At 52.3% G+C, this 24996-nt stretch overlaps 1 long non-coding RNA gene across 1 annotated transcript; it reads right to left on the reverse strand.

Moving 5' to 3' along the window:
* Window positions 1-691: 691 nt before the first annotated feature.
* LOC141172701 (uncharacterized) lies at window positions 692-24627 on the reverse strand. Its single transcript, XR_012252524.1, has 2 exons — window positions 24488-24627; window positions 692-1600 (listed from the first exon to the last, which is right to left on the reverse strand). It is a non-coding gene; the product is annotated as an uncharacterized lncRNA (long non-coding RNA).
* Window positions 24628-24996: the final 369 nt, after the last annotated feature.

Raw genomic sequence — 24996 nt, forward strand, 5'->3', positions numbered from 1 at the left:
TATACAGAACTTAATTAGTTAGATGCCTCTTGAGAAAGCCAAGGGTAATCACCGGCGTCAAGACTCTCTTTTGCCATTCCCTGTGCTGTTCCTCTCAGACCTGGGCCCTCCTTTACTGGGTGAGTGAGATTAATTTAACTTTTGTGGTAGAGTGGGCTCTATGAATCTAGCATAATTGCATGTAAGCTGTTTTGATCACTTACCTCTCTCTCTATCCCTGCACTAGTATGCTCTATGACCCCCGGATGGACCCTCTGTAGAGGTCAGCAGCATAAATTGGGACTTCTGTCCGCATGTCTCTGTCTTTATAATATCTCATGTTTATGATGTGATGTACCAATTTTAAATGAATTATTTATGAAATAAAGCTTCTTATGCCATTATACTCAATAGTCCTCCTATTTATATAGAACTTAATTAGTGCAGAATTGATTTGCTCATCTCTACTAATCATCATTTATAACTGGCAACTGCAAAGTGAGAATTATGTTTTTAGCTCCCGATTGTTGTAATGAAGAGATATTTTATATTCATCATAACCACTATGATCATTCATGTTTATCATTATTATAAAACCATACAGCAATTTTTTTCAGGGAAAAGCTGAAGGTTCACAGGTGAATAAGGCAAGACAGGATGAACCGTTCGATATGCTCAGTATCCAGAAGGAAATTCATATCTGTTATAAATGTAGGATGTCTGATTTTCCAGAATTTATTTCACAGTATTATAATTTTAGTAGCTTCAAATATCCTGCTCTCATTCGTATAAAAACATACAATCATTTAACTTCAAATAAGTGGAGTGACAATTGGATAATCAATGATTATAAAATAGCAGGATAGTTAGAGGTAGTTTTAAGGTTTGAGTTCTTAGGTCAGTGACATTTTTTTTGATCATTGATACGTTGTTGTATTGTCATGATCGGTTTCTTTAGGCCAATGTTCTTCATCCTTCAGGTTATGAAAGATGGGCAACTCTTGATATAAAACAGCAACATTGCACAGCGTTGTATAGCCTGAAGGTAAAGTTTTTACTAAATATGAGAAAATTCTGTTCATAGAAACCTTCTAATAGACTGATTTTATCTGCATATATTCAAGCTCCCAACACTTCTGTCATCTCAGTTCTTGGAAGCAATTAATGATCTTAAAGAACTGACATGTTTATCAGAACCACTCACAACATCGACCACTTCAACCCTCCGCGGGTCAAAAATGCAGTTTTCTTGGAGTCCACTATGCACCATGCCACATTCTGGAGGCACCCAAGCAGTGTCGTACCCATGATCATGCCAGGTAAGTCTCATGGGGTGGTCTTGACTGTCAATCTTCTTAACTCTTCCCACTCTTACAGAAAGCTTCAATACCACTTTTGGATCTGTCCCTTTAAGTGGATATCTTGAAGCCTTCTTCATATCTCTACTAGCATAAACTCCACTTCCCAACATCCCATCATTAGAAACTGCAAACCCATTGTTGATGATATCATGAGCTGCATTTACAGTTGTCCCATGGTACATGGTGTAGAATCTTCTTCCATCATTTTTTGTTTCCATTGCTTTAAAAGGAATTCAAGTGTTCTCTTAAGAACCTGCAACCTACAAAAGAAGTTTTATTGTATTAATGTGCAACAAGATGGAATTATCAAATCCAAACATAGTATTCTACTTATTACAAAAAAAAAAAAAGACAATGCTAAAAACTATTTTCGACATTATAAAAATCAAAACACTTTGAAATAGGCTGCACTGCTGGAAGAACGTCTCTTGATGCAAAAATAGTAGATGAAGGTTCTTTTATTGGACAAAAAAAGAACAGTGCTTGTGTAAGGAGACGGTCGGCACACTGGGAGAAATAGTGGCGGCTAGGGTCCAAGTACCGAGGGTCAGCCGCTGCCATCAGGTTGCGGAAAGCTTCCGTCTTAACAAGCCTAAAAGTCAACATTTCCAGTGCAAGCAGTCTGGAAATGTGGCAGTTTAGTATTGTGGCCTGTGGGTGGGTGGCTGTGTATTTGCCCTTGCGTTCCAAGGACTTAGGTAGGGACAACTGAATACTGGGCTAGGACAAGGACGTCGACATGTTTGCTGATGGTGGTGGTCGCAAGTGCGCAACGACAGGTGGGAGGCATCTGTGATTTGTGACAAATTCATTAAATGATTTGCGCCTTGCTGTGGTTTTCTGATTTTTACACCAACGTGGCTTTTCTGAATGTTTTAGATTAAGTCATCAAATATGACTTTTTGAAAAAGTCGCAAAATACGGCACAACTCTACTTCGGTTCTCATCCTGGAGTAATTATACGTTTGCGAGTTATTTTGGTTTGTTTTCTGTGCCATTTTTCATATGAATACTCTTTTTAAATACAGCTTAGAAATCATGGTGTTGACACATTTATGAAAATCAATCCAGATACTGCATATATATATATATATATATATATATATATATATATATATACACATATACAGTATATGATGTATATATATATTGTAAGAGGGCCACCGGACATGTCCTTGAGGGGAGATATGTGTTGCTGAGGTTGGCAGCATCAGTGATGTGAAACCGGGAATGCATGCTCCAGCACACATAGTGCTGAGAGGGTTAATAGGGCATATCAGGGCCATTTTTTTTGAGCAGTCCTAAGAGATGGGAGGGATTAGCTGCTCACATATCCCCACCCCAGGGCGTGTGTATAAAATGAGACCAAGTGTCTCATTCAGTGTTTGTGGCTGGAGGTGTGGAGACCTTCAGAGTGTTTTTGCCAAAAGGACACTGACCGTGACCGTGAGCGGGTGAATCCGCCATATTGGATGGACTGTTTGTTTTCTGTTTTGTTACACTATGCTGGACAAGCCTTTTCTTTTTTTTACTTCGGAAAGTGCGGTTTATGCAGCATAATAGTAACCTTATAACATAGTCTTCCTTCAACCTTAAAAACTAAGTCCATCTAGTTCAACCCATAGCCTAACATGTTGATCCAGAGGAAGGCAAAAAAAAAACCATGTGGCAAACACTAAGCTCCACATTGGGGAAAAAAATTCCTTCCTGACTCCATACGACAATCAGACAAGTTCCCTAGATCAACGCCTTATCAAGGAATCTACAGTAGTATATATAACCTGTAATATTACACTTTTCAAGAAAGGCATCCATGCCCTTCTTAAAATTTAGTAGTGAATCACTCATTACAACATCATGCGGCAGAGAGCTCCATAGTCTCACTGCTCTTACAGTAAAGATTCCCCGTCTGTGATTATGATTAAACCTACTTTCCTCCAGACGTAGAAGATGCCCCCTTGTCCCCGTCTCAGGCCTCAGAGTAAAAAGATCAGTTGAAAGGTCTTTGTACTGTCCCCTCATATACTTGTACATAGTAATAAGATCACCCCTAAGCCTTCGTTTTTCCAAAGTAAATAACCCCAAGTGTAATAACATGTCTTGGTATTGCAGACCCCCAAGTCTAACCTTGGTCGCTCTTCCCTGCACCCGCTCTAATAAACCTGCCTTGGACATTTTAAAGAGACAGTGTCCCGTGCCTACCTCTAACGCGGCTGAAGTGAGTAGAAAACCCTACAATTGGTGCTAGAAGCACGGGCACGAATCCCAAGGAGCAGTGTGACTGCTATAAGAAACAGTTTATGTCCTGGGTGAAGGCCGCCAGCTAGCAAGCGATGTCCGAAAATATAGAGGAGCTGATTAAGCAACTGGTGCAGGCTAACCTCCAGCAGCACCAACAGCAGCAGCAGTGGCAACAGCAGCAGCAAGCACAGCAGCAGCAGTGGCAACAGCAGCAGCAGATGCAACAACTACAGTGTAGCACCCCGAGGGCTCGGCTGCTACAGGGGTATTGCACCTCGAACCAGAGGTGTGGTATTCCACTCCCGGGTAAGGATGGAGTGTGGACTGGAACTCTGTTAGCTGCATGTGACTCACCCCCTGGGCCATGTGCAAGGGATACCCGGAGCCGGATCTGGATAGGGGTAGTAGTCCTTGTGGCGGTGACCCGGTCCGTGCCCAGGGTGTCAAACTAAGTGGCAGTCTATGGCAGTAGATGTTAACTTGATTGTCGACTACGCCACCCGTTGAGTGCGGCTTTGACGCCGCCGCTGCAGAGCAGTCCGCTGAGGCCGGTGGTATATGTGCAGCAGTGATGGTATAACCCCCAACGGGAGGGGTATGGCCTCAGGGCAGCAGGTGTGGATGATGGGGGTTGTGATGATGCAGAAAGAAGACTCAGAGTCAGGAGATGCAGTTCAGGGTTTTTACTTACTGGTGTTCTTTTGGTCACTCTGGCCTTGAGTGACCACCCGAGCCGTGCTGCGTCCACCAGGTCCTGGACTCGGCTAACCCCCAGGCGATTCCGGAGCGTGGTCCTGAGCTCCCTTCTGACTCTCTCTCTCTCTCTGGCCGTTCCCACCAGGGATCCACCTGTGTCCGGCTCCCTCGGGTCTCTTGTTGGTTGAACCTTCCCTGGCTTCCCTGACCCTATGCTCGGTGTGCCATTCTGGTGGATTTGGTGAGGGTCGTGGCAGATCCTGCCCACGATCTCCGGTTCCTGGCTAAGGTTTGTTTTGGCCTTTGCCAGCTTGGGATCCGGTACCCTTGTCCGCCAACCCTTCACCCTTTTGTCTTTATTCTGGGGTCTTGGGGTTCCCTTCTTGTCTTTCTCTCTGGGTCCTTCTTTTCTCCTCTCTCCCTCTGCAGGCTTGGCTCTGGAGCTGGGCCCAGCCGGAGCCACAGCTCCCTGTCAGCCCTCCTGGCTGAGCTCCTCTGCTCTGCTCCTCAGGCTAAAAAGACTCTGACTGACCCTGTTCTAAGATGGTGCCCACCTTATATACTCCCTCTATGTGTGAGCTCAGGTGACTAGCACCCAATGAGCTCCTATCTTTACCCAGACTACTCCCCCTATCTGCCCCTACACTACTGGGATGTTCCACCCCCCTCCCACTCCAGCCAGGGACAGACGCTGTGGTACCTGCACATAAACTGGTGGGAGTACCGTTGATCTGTCCCCCGGAAATGGGATGTATGTAGTGCATGCAGCCTACTAGCTCAGTTCCACACTCCATCCTTACCCGGGAGTGGAATACCACACCTCTGGAGTGAGGTGCAATACCCCTGTAGCAGCCGAATCCTCAGGGTGCTACATTCCCCCCTGGTAAATCACAGCACGTCCTCGGGCTGTAAAAGAATAAACATCCAAAAACATACAATTTTTTCAAAACATCATAAACATATAAAACATTATAAACATCAATCATCCCTTTATGGGAGGTACTTCTTACTTATAATGTTACCAGCATCAAATGTTACGGACACATCATATAATAATATTAACTCTTTCAGCATAATAAAACTTTTCCTATAAAACATTTTTGACCTCTGGCCACTTGTGCAAATTGTGACCAGGTAAGTGCCACAGTCTCTGGTAGAAAAAACAGTTTCCTATAAAACCGGTAGGGGGCACTTTAGGAAGCGCAACTATTTACAAGGGAAGGTGGCCGCTCTCAGTCCTCGGCCAGTGGGGAGATGGGACACACTGGAACAGTTCACTGGTCCCAACGGGGACTATAATGGTAACAGTTCCTGTACCCTAACGGGTAACTATTTTACAGTTCCATTTACCGTACTTTAGTAGCGGCGTCCTCCTGATGCTTCCTCCCTTTACCCTTCAGACCCGTCCGGGTCCTCTTGCTCCTCCTGACACCTCAGCTCTTTCTCTGTCAGTCGGTGCACATGAAGGGCATAGGGTCCTTTGGCACATTGGTGCCGGGTGAAGGTGACCTCATCACCCAGGTAAAGGTCACGACCTCTGTGTCCCTCCGGTAGGTGGGACTCGACATCTCTTCTGGTCACGAAGACGTCGCCGGGGGTGTGATGATCTCTGATGAAGCCCCAACCGTGCTGCAGTTGGAATTTGATTACAGTCCCGGTGGCACGGGGACCGTGGGCTGCACGGGGGTTCCTTCGGGTCCGGCTCTTTTGTTCTGCACTCTTTACTTGCAGCCGCTCCTCGCGGACCCGTCTCTCTCTCCGTTCTCGCTCAAAGACTTTCAACTGCTGGCGGCAGCACTCCGCACGCTCAGTTGCAGCCGCCCGGGTCTCTTGAGTGAACCCGATGAGGTCTCCTCCTGCGGGGTCCCACTCAAACTGCGCCTCCTCTAACGAGAGCGGGGTCATCTTGACGGGTGCCGGAACCGGGATTAGGGGCTCATCCAGGGGTCTTTCTTTCCAGAGTCGGGGATGGTGGTACTCCGGTGGCCACGCAAAGGGCTGCCCATCCGGGCAAGTGTGCTGGGCAAACAAGTCTTCACCCAGGTGCGGCACAGTGGAAGTTGAGGGCGCGGTGGTGGCAGCGGCGCCCGGGATCACTAGGCCTTGCGACCAGGCTTGGGGTACCCTGAAGGTAAAGGGCACCGTGAAGACGGCGGCGCCCGGGGGCACTCGGCCTTGCGACCAGGCCGGTGGCGTCTCCTGCTTGGCCGCGCTCAGGGTTGAGGCGCGTGACGTCACAGGGGGCGTGGTCGCGGCTTCTGCTTGGGGCCTAGTCTGGAGCGGTAGCGGTGCGGCAACGGGCACGATCAGTGGGACTTCGGGCTCTGCGACGGGGAGCGGGGGTAGGCTTACGGTGGCCGGGCTCGGGGTAGTAACGTCCCCTTTACTTGCCTCCGTCTCTTCAGCTCCTTCTGCATCCTCTTCAGGGGCAGGCGTGCTCCTCGTTGCGGGTGGTGTGCTCCGCTGGCGGGCTCCAGCCTGCTGGGCCATCTCCCTGCTCCACTCCATCAGCGTTTCTTGCTGCACCTGGGCCATCCTCCGTGCCAGGCCCTCCAGCGCGGTCTGTGCACGCTCCCGGTCTCGGGGGAGCTGTGCCAGGATCTCCACCAGGTCTTGTGGAGTGGTAGCTTGCAACAGGCTCCTGACCACAGGGTCGGTGCTGCCTGACTCTCCCTCCATCTCCGGGTACGGCTCCTCCAGACTTCTCCAAGCTGCTCCCATCTTCTCTCTTTTGTTCTGTCTCCGCCCCCATTGAGGGCGGTCCTCGGGCAACTTGGTGATTGTCAGTTCCAGGGGCAGACCCCCCACGCTGATGGACATCTCAATCATTGCAGTCTCTGCTGGTGGGGGCGGTCTTCGTTTTTGGCGCCATTCTTGGTCCTGGCCCACGATGGGAGGTGGCCTCTTGCCACCCTCTGGCACGCCCATAATGGCGTCCGCTCTGCCAGGGCGGGAAATCTTCTGAAATGGCGGGAATCGTCTCCCAGTGGCGGGAAACTCCGTGGATGGCGGGAATCTTCACCGATGGCGGGAAGAAGGCTGAAGATGGCGCCGGATGGCGGGAAAACTTCACGGATGGTAAGTTTTAAAAGTCTCTTTTTCAGGCACGCAGTACCCGGTGGTTGCGGGCACGTTATCCTGCCGAATACGCCAAAAGTTGACGCACCCCCTGGGCCATGTGCAAGGGATACCCGGAGCCGGATCTGGATAGGGGTAGTAGTCCTTGTGGCGGTGACCCGGTCCGTGCCCAGGGTGTCAAACTAAGTGGCAGTCTATGGCAGTAGATGTTAACTTGATTGTCGACTACGCCACCCGTTGAGTGCGGCTTTGACGCCGCCGCTGCAGAGCAGTCCGCTGAGGCCGGTGGTATATGTGCAGCAGTGATGGTATAACCCCCAACGGGAGGGGTATGGCCTCAGGGCAGCAGGTGTGGATGATGGGGGTTGTGATGATGCAGAAAGAAGACTCAGAGTCAGGAGATGCAGTTCAGGGTTTTTACTTACTGGTGTTCTTTTGGTCACTCTGGCCTTGAGTGACCACCCGAGCCGTGCTGCGTCCACCAGGTCCTGGACTCGGCTAACCCCCAGGCGATTCCGGAGCGTGGTCCTGAGCTCCCTTCTGACTCTCTCTCTCTCTCTGGCCGTTCCCACCAGGGATCCACCTGTGTCCGGCTCCCTCGGGTCTCTTGTTGGTTGAACCTTCCCTGGCTTCCCTGACCCTATGCTCGGTGTGCCATTCTGGTGGATTTGGTGAGGGTCGTGGCAGATCCTGCCCACGATCTCCGGTTCCTGGCTAAGGTTTGTTTTGGCCTTTGCCAGCTTGGGATTCGGTACCCTTGTCCGCCAACCCTTCACCCTTTTGTCTTTATTCTGGGGTCTTGGGGTTCCCTTCTTGTCTTTCTCTCTGGGTCCTTCTTTTCTCCTCTCTCCCTCTGCAGGCTTGGCTCTGGAGCTGGGCCCAGCCGGAGCCACAGCTCCCTGTCAGCCCTCCTGGCTGAGCTCCTCTGCTCTGCTCCTCAGGCTAAAAAGACTCTGACTGACCCTTTTCTAAGATGGTGCCCACCTTATATACTCCCTCTATGTGTGAGCTCAGGTGACTAGCACCCAATGAGCTCCTATCTTTACCCAGACTACTCCCCCTATCTGCCCCTACACTACTGGGATGTTCCACCCCCCTCCCACTCCAGCCAGGGACAGACGCTGTGGTACCTGCACATAAACTGGTGGGAGTACCGTTGATCTGTCCCCCGGAAATGGGATGTATGTAGTGCATGCAGCCTACTAGCTCAGTTCCACACTCCATCCTTACCCGGGAGTGGAATACCACACCTCTGGAGTGAGGTGCAATACCCCTGTAGCAGCCGAATCCTCAGGGTGCTACACATGTACCACATACATCCCATTTCCGGGGGACAGATCAATGGTACTCCCACTAGGTGGATGTGCAGGTACGACAGCGTCTGTCCCTGGCAGGAGTGGGAGGTGGGGAGGAATATCCCAGTGGTGCAGGAGCAGAGAGGGGAGAGACTCTGGGCATAGGAAGGAGCCCATTGGTGGCTAGTCACCTGGGCTCGGGTGTCAGAGGGAGTATAAAAAGGTGGGCACCATCTTAGGAGTGGGGGAGTTCAGTCAGACAGAAGAAGAGGAGAAGAGTAGTAACAGGGAGCAGCAGCCCTGTCTGGGTGCTGCTCCTGAAGGAAGCAAGAGAGAGAAAGACAAGAGGAAAGGAACAAGGAAGGAATGGAACCTGGAGAAAGGCCCAGAGACATGAAGCAAGAGGGAACCCTGAGATCCCACGAGTGAGCTAAAACGGGTGAAGGGTTGGCAGATCAGGGTACCGGATCCCGAACTGGTGGAGGCCACTTATCCTCAGCCAGGAACCGGAGGTCGTGGCCACGTCTTGGCGCGACCACTCACTACACTCACCACGAAGGCACGCCACATAGGGTCAGGGAAACCGGAGATAGGTTTCGCCACCAGAAGGCCCGAGGAAGCTGGACATGGGTGGGTCCCTAGTGGGGACGGCCAGAGAAAGGAACGGAGAAAGGAGTTCAAGGTCACACTCTGGAACTGCCTGGGGGTTGGTCGAGTCCCGCACCTGGTGGACGCAGCACGGCTCGGGTGGTCACTCCCGGCCGAAGTGACTGAAGTAACACCTGTGAGTAAAAACCCTGAAACTGCATTATACGTTTCTGACTCTCCTTGCTGCACCATCACTACCTCCATCATCCACATCTGCTGCCCTGAGGCCATACCCCTCCCGTTGGGGGTTATACCATCTACGCTGCACAATCATACCACCGGCCTCAGCGGTCTGCCCTGCAGCGGCAGCTCCTTCGCTGCATTCAACGGGTGGCGTAGTCGTACAACATCTACCGCTAATACATCGCCGCTCAGTTTGACTCCCTGGGCACGGACCGGGTCACCGCCACGAGACTACAACCCTCAACAGATCCGGCTCCGGGTAAGCTCCCGTGCGCGCGATGCCGCGCGACGAAGGCCCAGGGATGCGTCAACTTTGGCGTAGTCGGCAGGATTACGTGCCCACAACTACCGGGTACTGCGTGCCTGAAGAAAAGTTTATATGTACCGTAAGAAGAAGTCTCCCGCCAGTTCCGGAGGGTCCCCGCCATCGGACGCCATCTCGGATCATTTCCCGCCGGTTGCCCGCCATCTGCAGCCTTTTCCCGCCATCCACGGAGTTTCCCGCCATTAGGAGACGATTCCCGCCATCTGAGACGATTTCCCGCCCTGGCAGAGCGGACGCCATTATGGGCGTGCCAGAGGGTGGCAAGGGACCACCTCCCATCGTGGGCCTGGTCCCAGAAGAGCGCCAAAAGCGGAGACCGCCCTCACCAGCAGAGACTGCAAAGATAGAGATGTCCATCAGGGTGAGGGGTCTGCCCCTGGAACTGACAATCATTAAGTTGCCCTGGGACCACCCTCGGTGTGGGCGGATCAAGAACAAAAGAGAGAGGATGGGTGCAGCCTGGGGGAGTCTAGAGAGATCGCACCCGGAGATGGAGGGAGAGTCAGGCAGCACCGACCCTGTGGTCAGGAGCCTGTTGCAGGCCGCCACCCCAGAAGGCCTGGTGGAGATTCTGGCACAGCTCCCCCGAGATCGGGAGCATGCACAGACTGCGCTGGAGGACTTGGCTCGGAGGATGGCCCGAGTGCAGCGAGAGGTGTTGGCGAAGTGGAGTAGAGAAATGGCCCTGCAGGCTGGAACCCGCCAGCAAAGGACGCCACCCGAGACGAGGAGTCTGACAGCCTCTGAGGATGGTGCAGGAGGGACGAAGGCCGGAGACGACGCCGTGGAAGGAGCTGAAGAGATGGAAGCAGGTAAAGGGGATGTCACTACCCCAAACCAAGTAGCCGTGAGCCTGCCCCAGCTCCCCGTCGCAGAGCCCGAAATCCCACCTACCGTGCCCGTTGCTGCACCGCCACCGCTCCAAACTAGGCCTCAAGCGGCAGGAGCCGCGGCCACGCCCCCTGTGACGTCACGCGCCTCAACTCTGAGCGCGGCCGAGCAGAAAGCGCTCCCGGTCTGGTCGCAGGGCCGAGTACCCCCGGGCGCCGCTGTCTCCAAAGTGCCCTCTACCTCTATCATGCCACCGGCCTGGTCGCAAGACCTGGTGGACCCGGGCGCCGCTGCCTCTAGAGCGCCCTTCACTTTCAGGATGCCTCCGGCCTGGACGCATTGCCAAGAGCCCCCGGGCGCCGCTGCCCCCACAGCGCCCTCTACCTCCACAGTGCCACAACTGGGCGAGGACCTGTACGCGCAGCACACTAGCCCGGACGGGCTGCCGTTCGAATGGCCACCGGAGTATACCAACCCACGACTCCGGAGGGAACGGCCCTTGTGTGAACCCCTAATCCCAGCTCCGGCGCCTGTCAAGATCGTCCCGCTCCCGTTGGAGGAGGCCCAATTCGAATGGGACCCCACCGGAGAAAACCTCATTGGGTTTACCCACGAGACCCGGGCGGCCGCAGCCCAGCGAGCGGAGTGCTGCCGGCAACAGCTGGAGGTCTTTGACCAGGAACGGCAGGAGAGGCGGGTCCGCGAGGAGCGGCTGCAAGTCCAGAGTGCGGAGCAGAAACGTCGGACCCGGCGAAACCCCCGTGCAGCCCACGGTCCCCGCGCCACCGGGACCATAATCAAGTTCCAACTGGAGCACGGTTGGGGCTTTATCCGGGATCACAGAACCCCCGGCGACGTCTTTGTCACCCGCAGAGATTTCGAGAGTCATCTGCCGGAGGGACACAGAGGACGTGACCTTTACCCGGGTGACGAGGTCACCTTCACCCGGCATCAGTGTGCTAAGGGACCATATGCTCTTCATGTGCACCGACTGACCGAGGAAGAGCTACAGTGCGAGGAGGAACAAGAGGACCCGGACGCGTTTGAAGACTACCCGCGGGAAGGAGCAGGAGGACGCCGTTACTGAAGTACGGTAAAGTGGAACTGTACATAGTTACCCGTAAGGGTACAAGAACTGCTGCTAAATAGAATATGGTCCCCGTTGGGACTAGTGAATTGTTCCCGTGTGTCCCTATCCCTAACCAGGCTGAGGACTGTGAGCAGCCATCCCTTTTTCCCCACTGGCCGAGGACTGAGAGCGGCCATCCTGTAAATAGTTGCGCTTCCTAAGGCGCCCCCTACCGGTTTAATAAGGAACTGTTTTTGTGACTGTTGCACTTTTACCTGGTCACAAATTGCACAGTGGCCAGAAGTCAAGATTATATTGAAAGTTATATGCTGCTAGAGTAATAATGAGGAAGTTATGTGTTATGTGCCAAAAGAGTTCCGGTGGCATTAGCCAGATGTTTTATTATGACTAAGGAAAATGTTTTATACCTGTAACGTTTAAAGAGAAAAGTACCTCCCATAAAGGGATGGATGAAAGTTGATGTGTTTTATGTGTACGTACACTTTAAAAATTGTTTTTACTCTATTTCAGCCCGAGGACGTGCTGTGGTTTACCAGGGGGGAATGTAGCACCCCGAGGGCTCGGCTGCTACAGGGGTATTGCACCTCGAACCAGAGGTGTGGTATTCCACTCCCGGGTAAGGATGGAGTGTGGACTGGAACTCTGTTAGCTGCATGCACCACATACATCCCATTTCCGGGGGACAGATCAATGGTACTCCCACTAGGTGGATGTGCAGGTACGACAGCGTCTGTCCCTGGCTGGAGTGGGAGGGGGGGAGGAATATCCCAGTGGTGCAGGAGCAGAGAGGGGAGGGACTCTGGGCATAGGAAGGAGCCCATTGGTGGCTAGTCACCTGGGCTCGGGTGTCAGAGGGAGTATAAAAAGGTGGGCACCATCTTAGGAGTGGGGGAGTTCAGTCAGACAGAAGAAGAGGAGAAGAGTAGTGACAGGGAGCAGCAGCCCTGTCTGGGTGCTGCTCCTGAAGGGAGCAAGAGAGAGAAAGACAAGAGGAAAGGAACAAGGAACAAGGAAGGAATGGAACCTGGAGAAAGGCCCAGAGACATGAAGGAAGAGGGAACCCTGAGATCCCACGAGTGAGCTAAAACGGGTGAAGGGTTGGCAGATCAGGGTACCGGATCCCGAACTGGTGGAGGCCACTTATCCTCAGCCAGGAACCGGAGGTCGTGGCCACGTCTTGGCGCGACCACTCACTACACTCACCACGAAGGCACGCCACATAGGGTCAGGGAAACCGGAGATAGGTTTCGCCACCAGAAGGCCCGAGGAAGCTGGACATGGGTGGGTCCCTAGTGGGGACGGCCAGAGAAAGGAACGGAGAAAGGAGTTCAAGGTCACACTCTGGAACTGCCTGGGGGTTGGTCGAGCCCCGTACCTGGTGGACGCAGCACGGCTCGGGTCGTCATCACCTGCAGGACTGACACTGATAACATCTGTGAGTAAAGCATTGAAAACTGCCATCAGTCTCTGTGTTCCATCGTACTACCAGCACTAAAGGTACCGGGACGCCCTTTCTATCACTCCCTTCACCCACACCAGCTGCCCTGAGGCCATACCTCTCCCGTTGGGGGTTATACCACCATTGCTGCACACATACCACCGGCCTCAGCGGACTGTTCTGCAGCGGCGGCCTTGCGGCCGCAAATCAACGGGTGGCGTAGTCGACACTTAAACAACATCTACAAAGACTGCCACACACTTAGTTTGACCGCCCTGGGCACGGACCGGGTCCCCGCCACTCGGAGACTACTATCCCCATCGGATCCGGCTCCGGGTATTCCCCCGCGCACACGTGCGCCGCACTACAGCACTGGCCCAGGGGGCGCGTCAACAGCACAAGCAGCAGATGGAGTTCCTGGCCTAGGTGATCCTTGGCAGGGCAACCGCCCCACCCCCTACTCCAGGTGATGACTCACACGTCAGGAAGAGGGTAAGGAGAGCATTGCAAAAGATGACCCCGGGTGATGATGTCAAGGCGTTCCTGACGGTCTTTGAGAGGGTGGTGAAATGGGAGAAATTGCCTCCGGAGAAGTCGGCGGAGGTACTGGCGCCATATTTAACAGGGGAGCCTCAGAAGGCCTATTATGACCTGGCCTTGCAGGACACAAAGGAGTACACCAAGTTGAAAAATGAGATTTTGTCATTTTTGGGAGTGACTCTGACTGTCAAAGCGCAACGGGTGCACCACTGGGCCTATTGCAATGACAAACCTCCCCGGTCCCAGTTGTTCGACATCCTACACCTGGTCCAAAAGTGGTTGCAACCTGAAATCTTCCTCCCCTGCACAAAGTTGTCATGGACAGGTTCATACACTCCCTTCCGAGGTCGATGCAATCCTGGGTTGCCCAGGGAGATCCCCCCAATGCCGATGACTTGGTGGGGTTGGTGGAAACGTACCAGGCGGTTGAGCATTCCTTGGGGAAACAAGGAGTCGGAGCGTCTCCATACTGGGGTTCCCAAAAGGGGGTGGACGACAAAAAGAGGGGAGCTAGAGCCACACCTGGGGGGCGTCCTAGAGCTCAGGAGGGGTCTGAGTTGCTGCCCAAGGTCCCGCCCCAGAACATAGTATGTTGGAGGTGTCATACCCCAGGTCACATAGCCGCCCATTGCCCCATGTCCAATAAGCCAATGGACTGCGGCAGAGAACGGCGCTGCTCGTACTTTGCATATCCTGCCTGCAGTGCTGTTCCTCAACCAGGCGAGGGACCACAGGCATGCTCTGTATTGGTTAATGGAGAGCAAGTGACTGCTCTATTAGACTCGGGTAGTTTGGTAACCCTAGTGTGGGCCGCAGTTCCTCATCAACAGGTTCCAGGGAAAAAGGTCGGCCTGTGATAATATGGCGGCACTTTGCATTGTTTTGGGACTTGTGGGAGAAAGGGAGGAAGCAAGGTTGTCCGGACAACAACCAGGTTGCTCCGGATGAAACCTCATCACAGGCCGCCGCCGCCGGTTTTCCTTTTTGTGTGCTTGTTGGGGATGAGGATGAGGCAGCACCCCCGGAGGCCGACATCCCTGAGCTGGAGGTGTCTGGGGGAAACTTTGGAACCGCCCAGCTCAGAGACTTGACTCTAAAAGGGGCGTTTGATAATGTCACTGTCCTCAATAGTGTTGCTCAGGAGCCGGGGGCTGACACCCGATATCCGCACTTCGCCCTAAATGGGGAGTTGTTATATCGGGTCACCAAGCTCAGAGGGGAGATAATCGAGCAGTTATTGGTGCCAGGGCCGTACAGGCGCAGGGTGTTAGATATGGCCCATACACATGTGTTAGGTGGTCGTCTGGGGGTCGAGAAAACCCAGGAAAGGATCCTCCGGAGGTTCTATTGGCCCGGGTGTCACCGAGAAGTTGTAAATTTTTGTAGGTCATGTCCCACCTGCCAGCTGACCTCCCCGGTAGCCCAATTTCGTAGCCCCTTAGTGCCATTGCCAATCATTGAGGTGCCATTTGATCGCATAGCCATGGATCTAGTGGGACCCCTGGTCAAGTCCGCCAGAGGACATCAGTATATCCTAGTGGTATTGGACTATGCTACGCGGTATCCGGAGGCCATGCCACTACGTAACGCCTCAATCAAATATATAGCCCGGGAGTTGGTCCACATCTTCTCTAGAACGGGGTTGCCTAAGGAGATCCTCACAGACCAAGGGACCCCATTTATGTCACGGGTGATGAGGGAGTTGTGCAAAACCCTGCAAATCACACAACTTGTTACCGGTCCGGGTGATGGAACCTCTGTGCTTCGATGCAAGGAGGGACAAGAGGGGCGTAGCTAAGTGCATTCTCGGACCGACCCAGGTCACACGGTGGCTTAGTCGACTCCGTGAACCAAGGAGGGACCAGGCAGGTGAACCAGGTGCCACTCTGGAACCGACCTTGTGTGAGAGCAGGCGACTCCCACGGGTCAGGTGGCTGAGACTGACAGGTACAGTGGATGAGCATGGCAGGTAGGCAGGCGGGTGATCCGGGTAAACCAGCAGGCAGATGAAGCAGGTAGCCAACCGATGCTCTGGGTAGGCAAGCAGGCGGGTATGGCAGATAGCCAGATGGGTGCTCCGGGTAGGCAGGCTGGTGGGCACAGCTGACAGGCAGGCACGGCTGACAGGCAGGCTGGTGGGTACAGCTGACAGGTAGGCTGGCGGGCACGGCTGACAGGCAGGCTGGCGGGCACGGCTGATAGACAGGCTGGCAGGCACAGGGACCTGAGGGCTGAGGAGAGTGTTAGCACACAAACAACAACCTTGCACAGGCACCTCCATATTGGAGGAGGTGCTTTAAATAGGGGACGTCCTCCGGCCATTGCCCGAGGACTCTTTAGGATGGCGTGCGCGGCCCCTTTAAGAGGGAGGGAGCGCGTGCGCCTTAAGCACAGTGCCCGGGAAGCTGCGCGTGGTGCGCGCCACAGCATCAGGGGAGCAGGAGGACGTCGGACCGGGACCGGGAACGGCGTCTCTGCCCGGCAGGAGGCAGAGATGCCAATGCTGCAGTACCCCCCCTTTACGCCCCCTCTTCTTAAGGGCCGTGAGAAATATTTCAAGAAGATGAGGGGCATGAATGTTCTCCCTGGGCTCACAAGACCTCTCCTCAGGACCAAACCCCTTCCAATCCACAAGAAAGAAGGTCTTTCCTCTTACCCTCTTGGTGGCCAAAATGTTTTCTACCTCAAAGATGTCCTCAGTGGAGACTAGAGCTGGGGTGGCACCTGCATCATCAGAGAAAGAATTAAGGACAACCGGTTTGAGGAGAGACACGTGAAAAGATTTGGGAATCCGTAAGGAGGACGGGAGTTTCAGCTTGTAAGCCACTGGATTAATTTGGTTCAGAATCTCAAAAGGGCCGATGAGCCGCGGACCCAACTTGTAAGATGGTATCTTGAGATAAACATATTTGGAGGAAAGCCAGACCTTGTCTCCCGGACAGAATTGAGGCTGAACCAGACGTCTCTTATTGGCATGCTTCTTCATCCGCTCTGAGGACTGAAGAAGCACAGATCTAGTGTCTTCCCAAATTGCAGAAAATTCGCTGACAAGAGACTCTGTGGCAGAATTGTCCACTGAAGAGGAGACAGGAAACGGAATCCGGGGGTGTGGACCGTAGACCACAAAAAACGGAGATTTAGTAGAAGACTCGCTCTCATGGTTGTTATAGGAAAACTCGGTCCAGGGCAGGAGCTCAACCCAATCGCCATGGTGAGCGTTGACAAAGTGCCAAAGAAAACCGGTGAGGATTTGATTGATCCGTTCCACTTGACCATTGGACTGAGGATGATAGGCCGAAGAAAAATCCAAGGAGATATCCAGAAGCTTGCACGTGGCTCTCCAGAAGCGCAAAGTGAATTGAACTCCGTGGTCCGAGCCAATGTGGAGGGGTAAGCCGTGAAGACGGAAGATGTCATGGATGAAGTCCTTAGCCAGCACCGATGCAGATGGAAGACCAGGCAGAGGGATGAAGTGGACCATCTTAGAAAAGCGATCAGCGACCACCCAAATGACAGTACAACCGGCAGAAACAGTGAGATGCGTGATGAAGTCCATTGCAATATGTTGCCACGGAGCGGAAGGCACGGGAAGAGAAAGGAGACGGCCGGCTGGAAGGTGCCTGGGAACCTTGTTACGGGCACAAGAGGAACAAGCCGCGACAAAATCCGCAACATCCTTGCGCAGGGTGGGCCACCAATAATGTCGGGCAATGAACAGAAATGTCTTCCTCTGGCCAGCATGACCAGTTAGCTTGGACGAATGACCCCAAAGTAAAACCTTCTTTCGATCCTGAACCGCTACAAAAGGTCTTACCGGGTGGTAGATGAGACAGGTCAAACGAAGCAACAGTCATTATTTTGGAGGGGTCAATGATATGTAGAGGCTCCTCCTCTTGGTCGATAGACAGGAATGAGCGAGATAGAGCGTCGGCTTTAATGTTCTTGTCTGCCGGGCGGTAGTGTGAAGTGAAGCAGAATCGGGCAAAGAATAGAGACCACTTGGCCTGACGCGGGTTTAGTCTTTGGGCATTCTGCAAATAAGCAAGGTTTTTGTGGTCAGTGTTGATGATGAGTATTTTCGTTCGATGAGGAGAAGAGCTTGGAGAAGAAGCAGCAGGTCACCATTCGCCCGGACAAAGATTTCTGGGTGAGCACTGCTCTTGCCCCGGAGGAGGAGGCATCAACCTCCAGGAAGAAGGCTTGTTTTAGGGAGATGAAGGCCTTCTCCGCCTCGGAAGTCCATTCCCTGGGATTTGCTCCTTTACGAGTGAGCGTAGAGATGGGAGCAGTCCGGGAGGAGAAATGAGGAATGAAGAGGCGGTAAAAGTTTGCGAAATCCAGGAACCGTTGAATCGCCTTCAGCCCCTCCAGTCGGGGCCACTTTAAGACGGCAGACACCTTCTCGGGATCCATCCGCAGTCCGGTCTTGGAGATGATGTAGCCCAGAAAAGGCAGATAGGTCTGCTCAAAGAGGTATTTCTCGTATTTAGCATACAGGAGATTCTTCCAGAGCCTCAGCAGAACCTGATGAACATCCCTCCTGTGTGAGGGCAGATCCGGGGAGAACACCAAGATATCGTCCAGGTACACCACAACGCAGGAATACAGGAGATCTCGGAAGATGTCGTTGACTAGCTCCTGGAAGACGGCTGGAGCATTACAGAGACAAAAGGGCATCACGCATATTCGTAGTGACCATCCCGGGTGTTGAATGCCGTCTTCCACTCGTCTCCCTGGCGAATCTGGACCAGATTGTACGCCCCCCGAAGATCGAGCTTGGTGAAGGTCTTCGTGCCTTTTAGGAGGTCAAACAGCTCAGAGATGTGAGGCAGGGGGTACTTATTTTTGATGGTGATCTGGTTTAGACCCCTGTAGTCAATACAAGGACGCAGAGAGACATCTTTTTTCTTGACGAAGAAGAGTCAGGCTCCAGCAGGAGAGCTGGATTTCTGGATAAATCCCCTAGAAAGATTCTCCTCTATGTACTCAGACATAGCATGGGTTTCAGCCAGCAACAAGGGGTAGATTCGCCCACGGGGAGGTGAAGCACCAGGTACTAGGTCGATGGAGCAATCATACGGCCTATGAGGTGGTAGTGTCTCTGCTTCTTTCTTATCGAAGACGTCCGCATAGGACCAGTAGGGTGCTGGCAGGCCAGGTAGGTTAGCCGGAGTAGACAGGTTCGAGCGGAACGAACCGGAACCAGACAGGTCTTATGGCATTCCTGACCCCAACGGAGCACCTCACCCGAGCTCCAATTCATGATGGGCTCATGTCTCTGTAACCAGGGCAGGCCAAGCAAGAGAGGATGAGAAAGACCGGACAGTACGTAAAAGGAGATCTTCTCCGGGTGCAGCATTCCCACCTGAAGAGTTACCGGCTCACTAACCAACAAGATGGTTTCAGGAAGAGGCTTTCCATCCACAGAGGAAACCCCTAAAGGATCCACCAGACATATAGTAGGAATCTGATAATGCTCCACAACGGCCTGTTGGATGAGATTCCTAGCGGCTCCAGAATCCAGATGGGCAGTCTCGAAGAAGCGGGTCTCACCACTGGTAACGGAAACGGACAGAGTCAAGAGTGGAGAGAAAGAACTCTAACCTAGGACGACCTCTCCAAGCGGTCCTAGACTCTGGAGTTTCCCAGTCTCACCGGGCAAGAGCGGATCTGATGCTCTATATTGCCACAATAGAAGCAACTCCCCTCGGCACGATGGGTCTCCTGGCGAGACTTGACCATCCGAAATTGATCAACTTGCAATGGCTCTGAAGAAGACACCCAGGGGAGTGCAGGTTGCGAGACTGGACTTTGGAAGACGGAAGCGAGGCGCGGAGGTTTCGTCTCATGGGTCATCTCCTTAGCGCCTTCCAGAAAACGGATGTCAATCCGGGTAGCTAATGACACCAGGTCATCCAGTGAGGGAGGTATGTCACGACCGGCTAGCTCATCCTTGATCCATCTGGAAAGACCCTCCCAAAAAGTGGACACCAGGGCCTCATTGTTCCAGGCAAGTTGAGATGCGAGGGTTTGGAAACGCACAGCATACTGGCCCACAGAGAGACTCCCTTGGCGGAGTCGGAGTAGTGAGGAGGCAGTAGAAGATTTTCGTCCAGGCTCATCGAATACCTTCCGGAAAGCCGCGAGGAAAGCCTGGAGATCGGACACCAGGGGATCCCCTCTCTTCCACAGGGGGTTAAGCCACGCCAACGCCTCTCCGGTGAGGTTAGCATGATGAATGCCACCTTGGCCCGGTCGGAGATGAACTGGTGTGCCAGAAGTTCAAAGTGCAGCGTGCACTGATTTATGAAGCCCCGACATGGGACAGGGTCACCATCGAAATGTGGGGGAGCAGAAAGCCGGGGTCCAAAGCCGGGTGCCACAGCACCACTGGGTTGAGGTGTAGCCGGACCGGGCGTCGCTTGGCTAGAGACGGACACAGTCAGGGTGGACAGCGTGTCCAGGCGGGAGTTGACTGTCCGCAGATAGGACAGGATAGTTTCCTGTTGGGATCTCTGACGAGAGACCTCATGGTACAGGTCTGAGAGTGATGGAGCCTGGGAGCCACCAGATTCGATGGCCTGTGCAAACTGTTACGGGTCCGGGTGGTGGAACCTCTGTGCTTCGATGCAAAGAGGGACCAGAGGGGAGTAACTAATTGCCTATTCGAACCGACCCAGGTCACACGGCGGCTTAGTCGACTCCGTGAACCAGGGAGGGACCAGGCAAGTGAACCAGGTGCCACTCTGGGACCGCCCTTGTGTGAGAGCAGGAGACTCCCACGAGTCAGGTGGCTGAGGCTGACAGGTACAGTGGATGAGCACGGCAGGTAGGCAGGCGGGTGATCCGGGTAGACAAGCAGGCGGGTGAAGCAGGAAGCCAGACGGTTGCTCCGGGTAGGCAAGCAGGCGGGTATGGCAGATAGCCAGATGGGTGTTCCGGGCAGGAAGGCTGGCGGGCACAGCTGACAGGCAGGCTGGCGGGCATGGCTTATAGACAGACTGGCGGGCATGGCTGGCAGGCAGGCTGAGGAGAGTGTTAGCACACAAACAACAACCTTGCACGGGCACCTCCATATTGGAAGAAGTGCTTTAAATAGGGGAAGTCTTCCGGCCATTGGCCAGGGACTCTTTAGGTTGGCACGCGCAGCCCCTTTAAGAGGGAGGGAGCGCACGCCCTAAGCACAATGCCCGGGAAGCTGCGCGCAGTGCGCACCACAGCAGCAGGGGAGCAGGAGGACGCCGGACCGGGACCGCAGCGGTGAGGGGAACGGAATCTCTGCCCGGCAGGAGGCGACACAACTCGGGACCTCAGTCTACCACCCCCAGACAGATGGCTTAGTGGAGAGGTTCAATAAAACCCTGAAGGCCATGTTAAAGAAGGTAGTAGAGAAAGACGGCGGGGACTGGGCCTGTCTACTAGCGTACCTTCTGTTCTCTATTAGAGAAGTCCCACAGGCCTCTACTGGGTTCTCCTCATTTGAACTGTTGTATGGCCGACACCCCCGCGGACTTCTGGACGTGGCAAAGGAAACCTGGGAGGCAGAGTCTGCATCCTACAAGAGTGTAATGGAACATGTTGACTAGATGCAAGAGAGGATTGCAAAGGTGATGCCCATTGTGAAAGAACACCTCCTCAAAGCACAAGAGGCACAGTCGAGAGTGTACAATAGATCAGTGAGGGTGAGACATTTCAACTTTGGAGATCGGGTACTAGTGCTGGTACCTACGGTGGAGAGCAAGTTCCTGGCCAAGTGGCAGGGCCCCTATGAAGTGGTTGAAAAAGTTGGTGACGTCAACTATAGGGTCCACCAACCAGGGAGAAGGAAGCCCTACCAGGTGTACCACGTCAACCTCATTAATCTGTGGCGAGACAGGGAGCCTGTGGAAGCTCCAGGTTTGATAACATAGACTGAAACCAATGTGGAGGAAGTCAAGGTGGCAGAGTCTCTTTCACGTGCCCCGAAGCAACAATGCCGGGAGTTGCTACAGCAGAACAAGGACCTATTCTCGGATCTGCCGGGTTGTACTCGGGTCATAGAGCATGAGGTACTTACGGAGCCGCATGTCTGATTGAATATGAAGCCATATCGGATTGCTGAAGCCTGCCAAGAGGTGATCTCGAAGGAGGTGAAGCGCATGCTGAATCTGTGGGTCATTGAAGAGTCCAAGAGTGGCTGGTCCAGTCCCATAGTCTTAGTGCCGAAACCAGATGGAGAGTGGTGCTTCGGCAATGACTATAGAAACTGAATGAGGTCTCTAAGTTTGATTCGTTCCCAATGCCCAGGGTAGATGAACTAATTGAGAGGCTAGGGCCGGCCAGGTACATCACCACCCTTGACCTCACAAAAGGGTATTGGCAGATCCCTATGTCCCAAGAGGCAATGGAGAAGACGGGCTTTTCAACACCAAATGGGTGTTTCCAAAACACCAGAATGCCATTTGGGTTGCAAGGCGCACTAGCTACCTTCCAGAGAGCCATGGAATGGATCCTAGCTCCCCACAGGAAGTATGCAGCGGCCTACCTAGATGATATTGTGATCTACAGCCAGGATTGGGTTAGATATCTGAGTAAAGTCCTGGCGATATTCGATGCTCTTAGGAAGGCGGGGTTTTCCATCAACCCGAAGAAATGTCCCATGGGCATGGAGGAAGCTAAGTATTTGGGCTATGTCATAGGTAGAGGCGTGATCAAGCCCCAAATAAATAAAATTGACGCGATCCAGAGTTGGCCACAACCTCTCTCAAAAGGCAGGTCAGAGCGTTCATGGGCATCGTGGGCTACTACCGCCGCTTCATCCCCAACTTTGCCATGGTAGCCGCCCCTTCGACAGGCCTCCTAAAAAGGACAAAGTCAGTTATGGCTAAGTGGACTCCAGAAGCGGAATTGGATTTCCAGGAACTAAAGCAGGCTCTGTGTAAACAGCCAGTGCTGGTGGCTCCGGATTTCTCAAAAGAGTTTGTGGTCTAGACGGACGCGTCAGATGTCGGACTGGGTGCTGTCCTATCACAAGAGGTGAACGGGGAGGAGCAGCCCATAATGTATTTAAGCCTGAAGCTGACATCTTGTAAGAAAAATTACTCCATAGTGGAGAAGGAATGTTTGGCTATCAAGTGGTTCCTGGACACCCTAAGGTACTACCTGTTAGGCAGGAAGTTCAGTCTGGTATCACACGATGACCCACTAAGATGGATGAGCGAGAAAAAGGGGAACAATGCTCGAGTGACCAGGTGGTTCATTTTAGCTTTCATGTAGAGCATAGGCCTGGGAAACTGCATGCAAATGCTGACGCAATGTCGAGGGTCCACTGTTTATTAGCGGAAGGTGCCAAGCCCCCGGCTTTGGGCAGAGGGGGGAGCATGTAAGAGGGCCGTCGGACATGTCCTTGAGGGGAGATATGTGTTGCGGAAGTTGGCAGCTTCAGTGATGTGAAACCAGGAAAGCATGCTCCAGCACACATAGTGCTGAGAGGGTTAATAGGGCTCATCAGGACCGTTTTTTCCTAGCAGTCATAAGAGATGGGAGGGATTAGCTGCTCACATATCCCCACCCCAGGGCGTGTGTATAAAATGAGACCAAGTGTCTCATTCAGTGTCTGTGGCTGGAGGTGTGGAGACCTCCAGAGTGTTTTTGCCAAAAGGACACTGACCATGACCGTGAGCAGGTGAATCGGCCATATTGGATCGACTGTTTGTTTTCTGTTTTGTTACACTGTGCCGGACGAGGCTTTTCTTTTGTTTACTTCTGAAAGTGCAGTTTATGCAGCATAATAAACCTACCTTGGACATTTTAAAGAGACAGTGTCCTGTGCCTACCTCTAACGCGGCTGAAGTGAGTAGAAAACCCTACAATATGTATATATATGCTAGACCTGCTCACTTGGCTGCACATGGAGGTAAACGCAGAACACTGTCTCTTTAAATTTTCAGTTGGTTTATTGTGCGGCATAAGCCAATGCAAAGTTCATGAAAAATAAACATAGCCAACCTGGCATAACGGCAAAACAAAGTAAGAAAATGTCCAGCAAAAGTTCTTGCACTAGCCGGGGTCTGGACACTCAAGATTAGCAACCCACGGTTCAGACTTGCACAACCAAACATGAGCTCCTGACTCTGGAGCTCATCTCCAGGTACTGAACACCTCCTGAGTCCACAAGCCCCCAAACCATGCCCTGGAGATGAGATAGGGTGGATGACTCCCTCCCATCACTTAGCCATCCACCTGTAAAGCATGCCCTTGTAACTCCTGGCTATTAACCCTCTCTGCATTTAATGTGCAAGAGAGAACTTCCATGTTTTCACATCACTGATGCTAAAAGTCTCAGTGACACATATCTCCCCATCTCCCTTCCAGTATTCCGCTATATATATATATATATATATATGTATATATATATATATATATATATAAATGCTTTTCAGCCCACTTAGTGCATGGCCATTACCAGTATAGGAGGCCCACTCCTTAATAATGGGAAAATATATTTTTACTGATTCCCTCCACTACGTCTATTCAAAGTAAAAAAAACACAAAATTTGGTTTGAGTTGGTATACATGCAGCACATAAATGCATGTTTCACAATGGCCATAAATCAGAAAAACCTACAAGAAGCAAAATGAGAATAAACCCTGCTGTAAATAAATAAAAAGCAAGTGCATTTAAATAAAATAGGGTTCTTAGTAACATTGTTTTTGATCAAAAATAGTATGAAAGCTATCCCACCACGACAAGGTGAACTCGTTCAGGATAGAACCTACTCTGTCTAATATTAAAAACCTTACCATGTTTCAAAGTTGACCTCTGTGTGAATAAGGGCAGACTGAGGCCCCGGTCCCAAACTAGGAATACCAGCCAAGGGAAGCTTTTTAAATGTTTTGTCCAGCTCTAGGAAGGGAGGCCACACCCAGGTTTGCACGCATCACCAGATAATTATTAGGCGAAAAAACAAGTATGAATAGTATATTAGATAATGAGTCACATAAAGCAGATCCATCATTTGCAAAAGAAAACTGAACGTGTGTGCAAGGTGCGACAGGGAAATACATATAGTGATTCACAAATGATCAATAAACATTATGTAAATTATATGTCCACATTCCTCAATAAGGAAACACAATGTTAGGCTATGTGAGCACGATCAGGATTTGAAGCAGAAATTTCCTGAGTGTTTCTGCATCTCCTTGGCAGGAAAAATGCTGGCCATTTTTGATGCGTTTTTGATGCGCTTTTTATGCGGTTTTTGAAGCGTTTTTGTACATCAATGAATGCTTTTTTGAGCTAAATAGAGTTA

The sequence above is a fragment of the Phyllobates terribilis genome, unplaced genomic scaffold (genome assembly GCF_046119375.1).
Source record: "Phyllobates terribilis strain yellow unplaced genomic scaffold, ASM4611937v1 Scaffold_12__6_contigs__length_324123572, whole genome shotgun sequence".
Lineage (NCBI taxonomy): Eukaryota > Metazoa > Chordata > Amphibia > Anura > Dendrobatidae > Phyllobates > Phyllobates terribilis.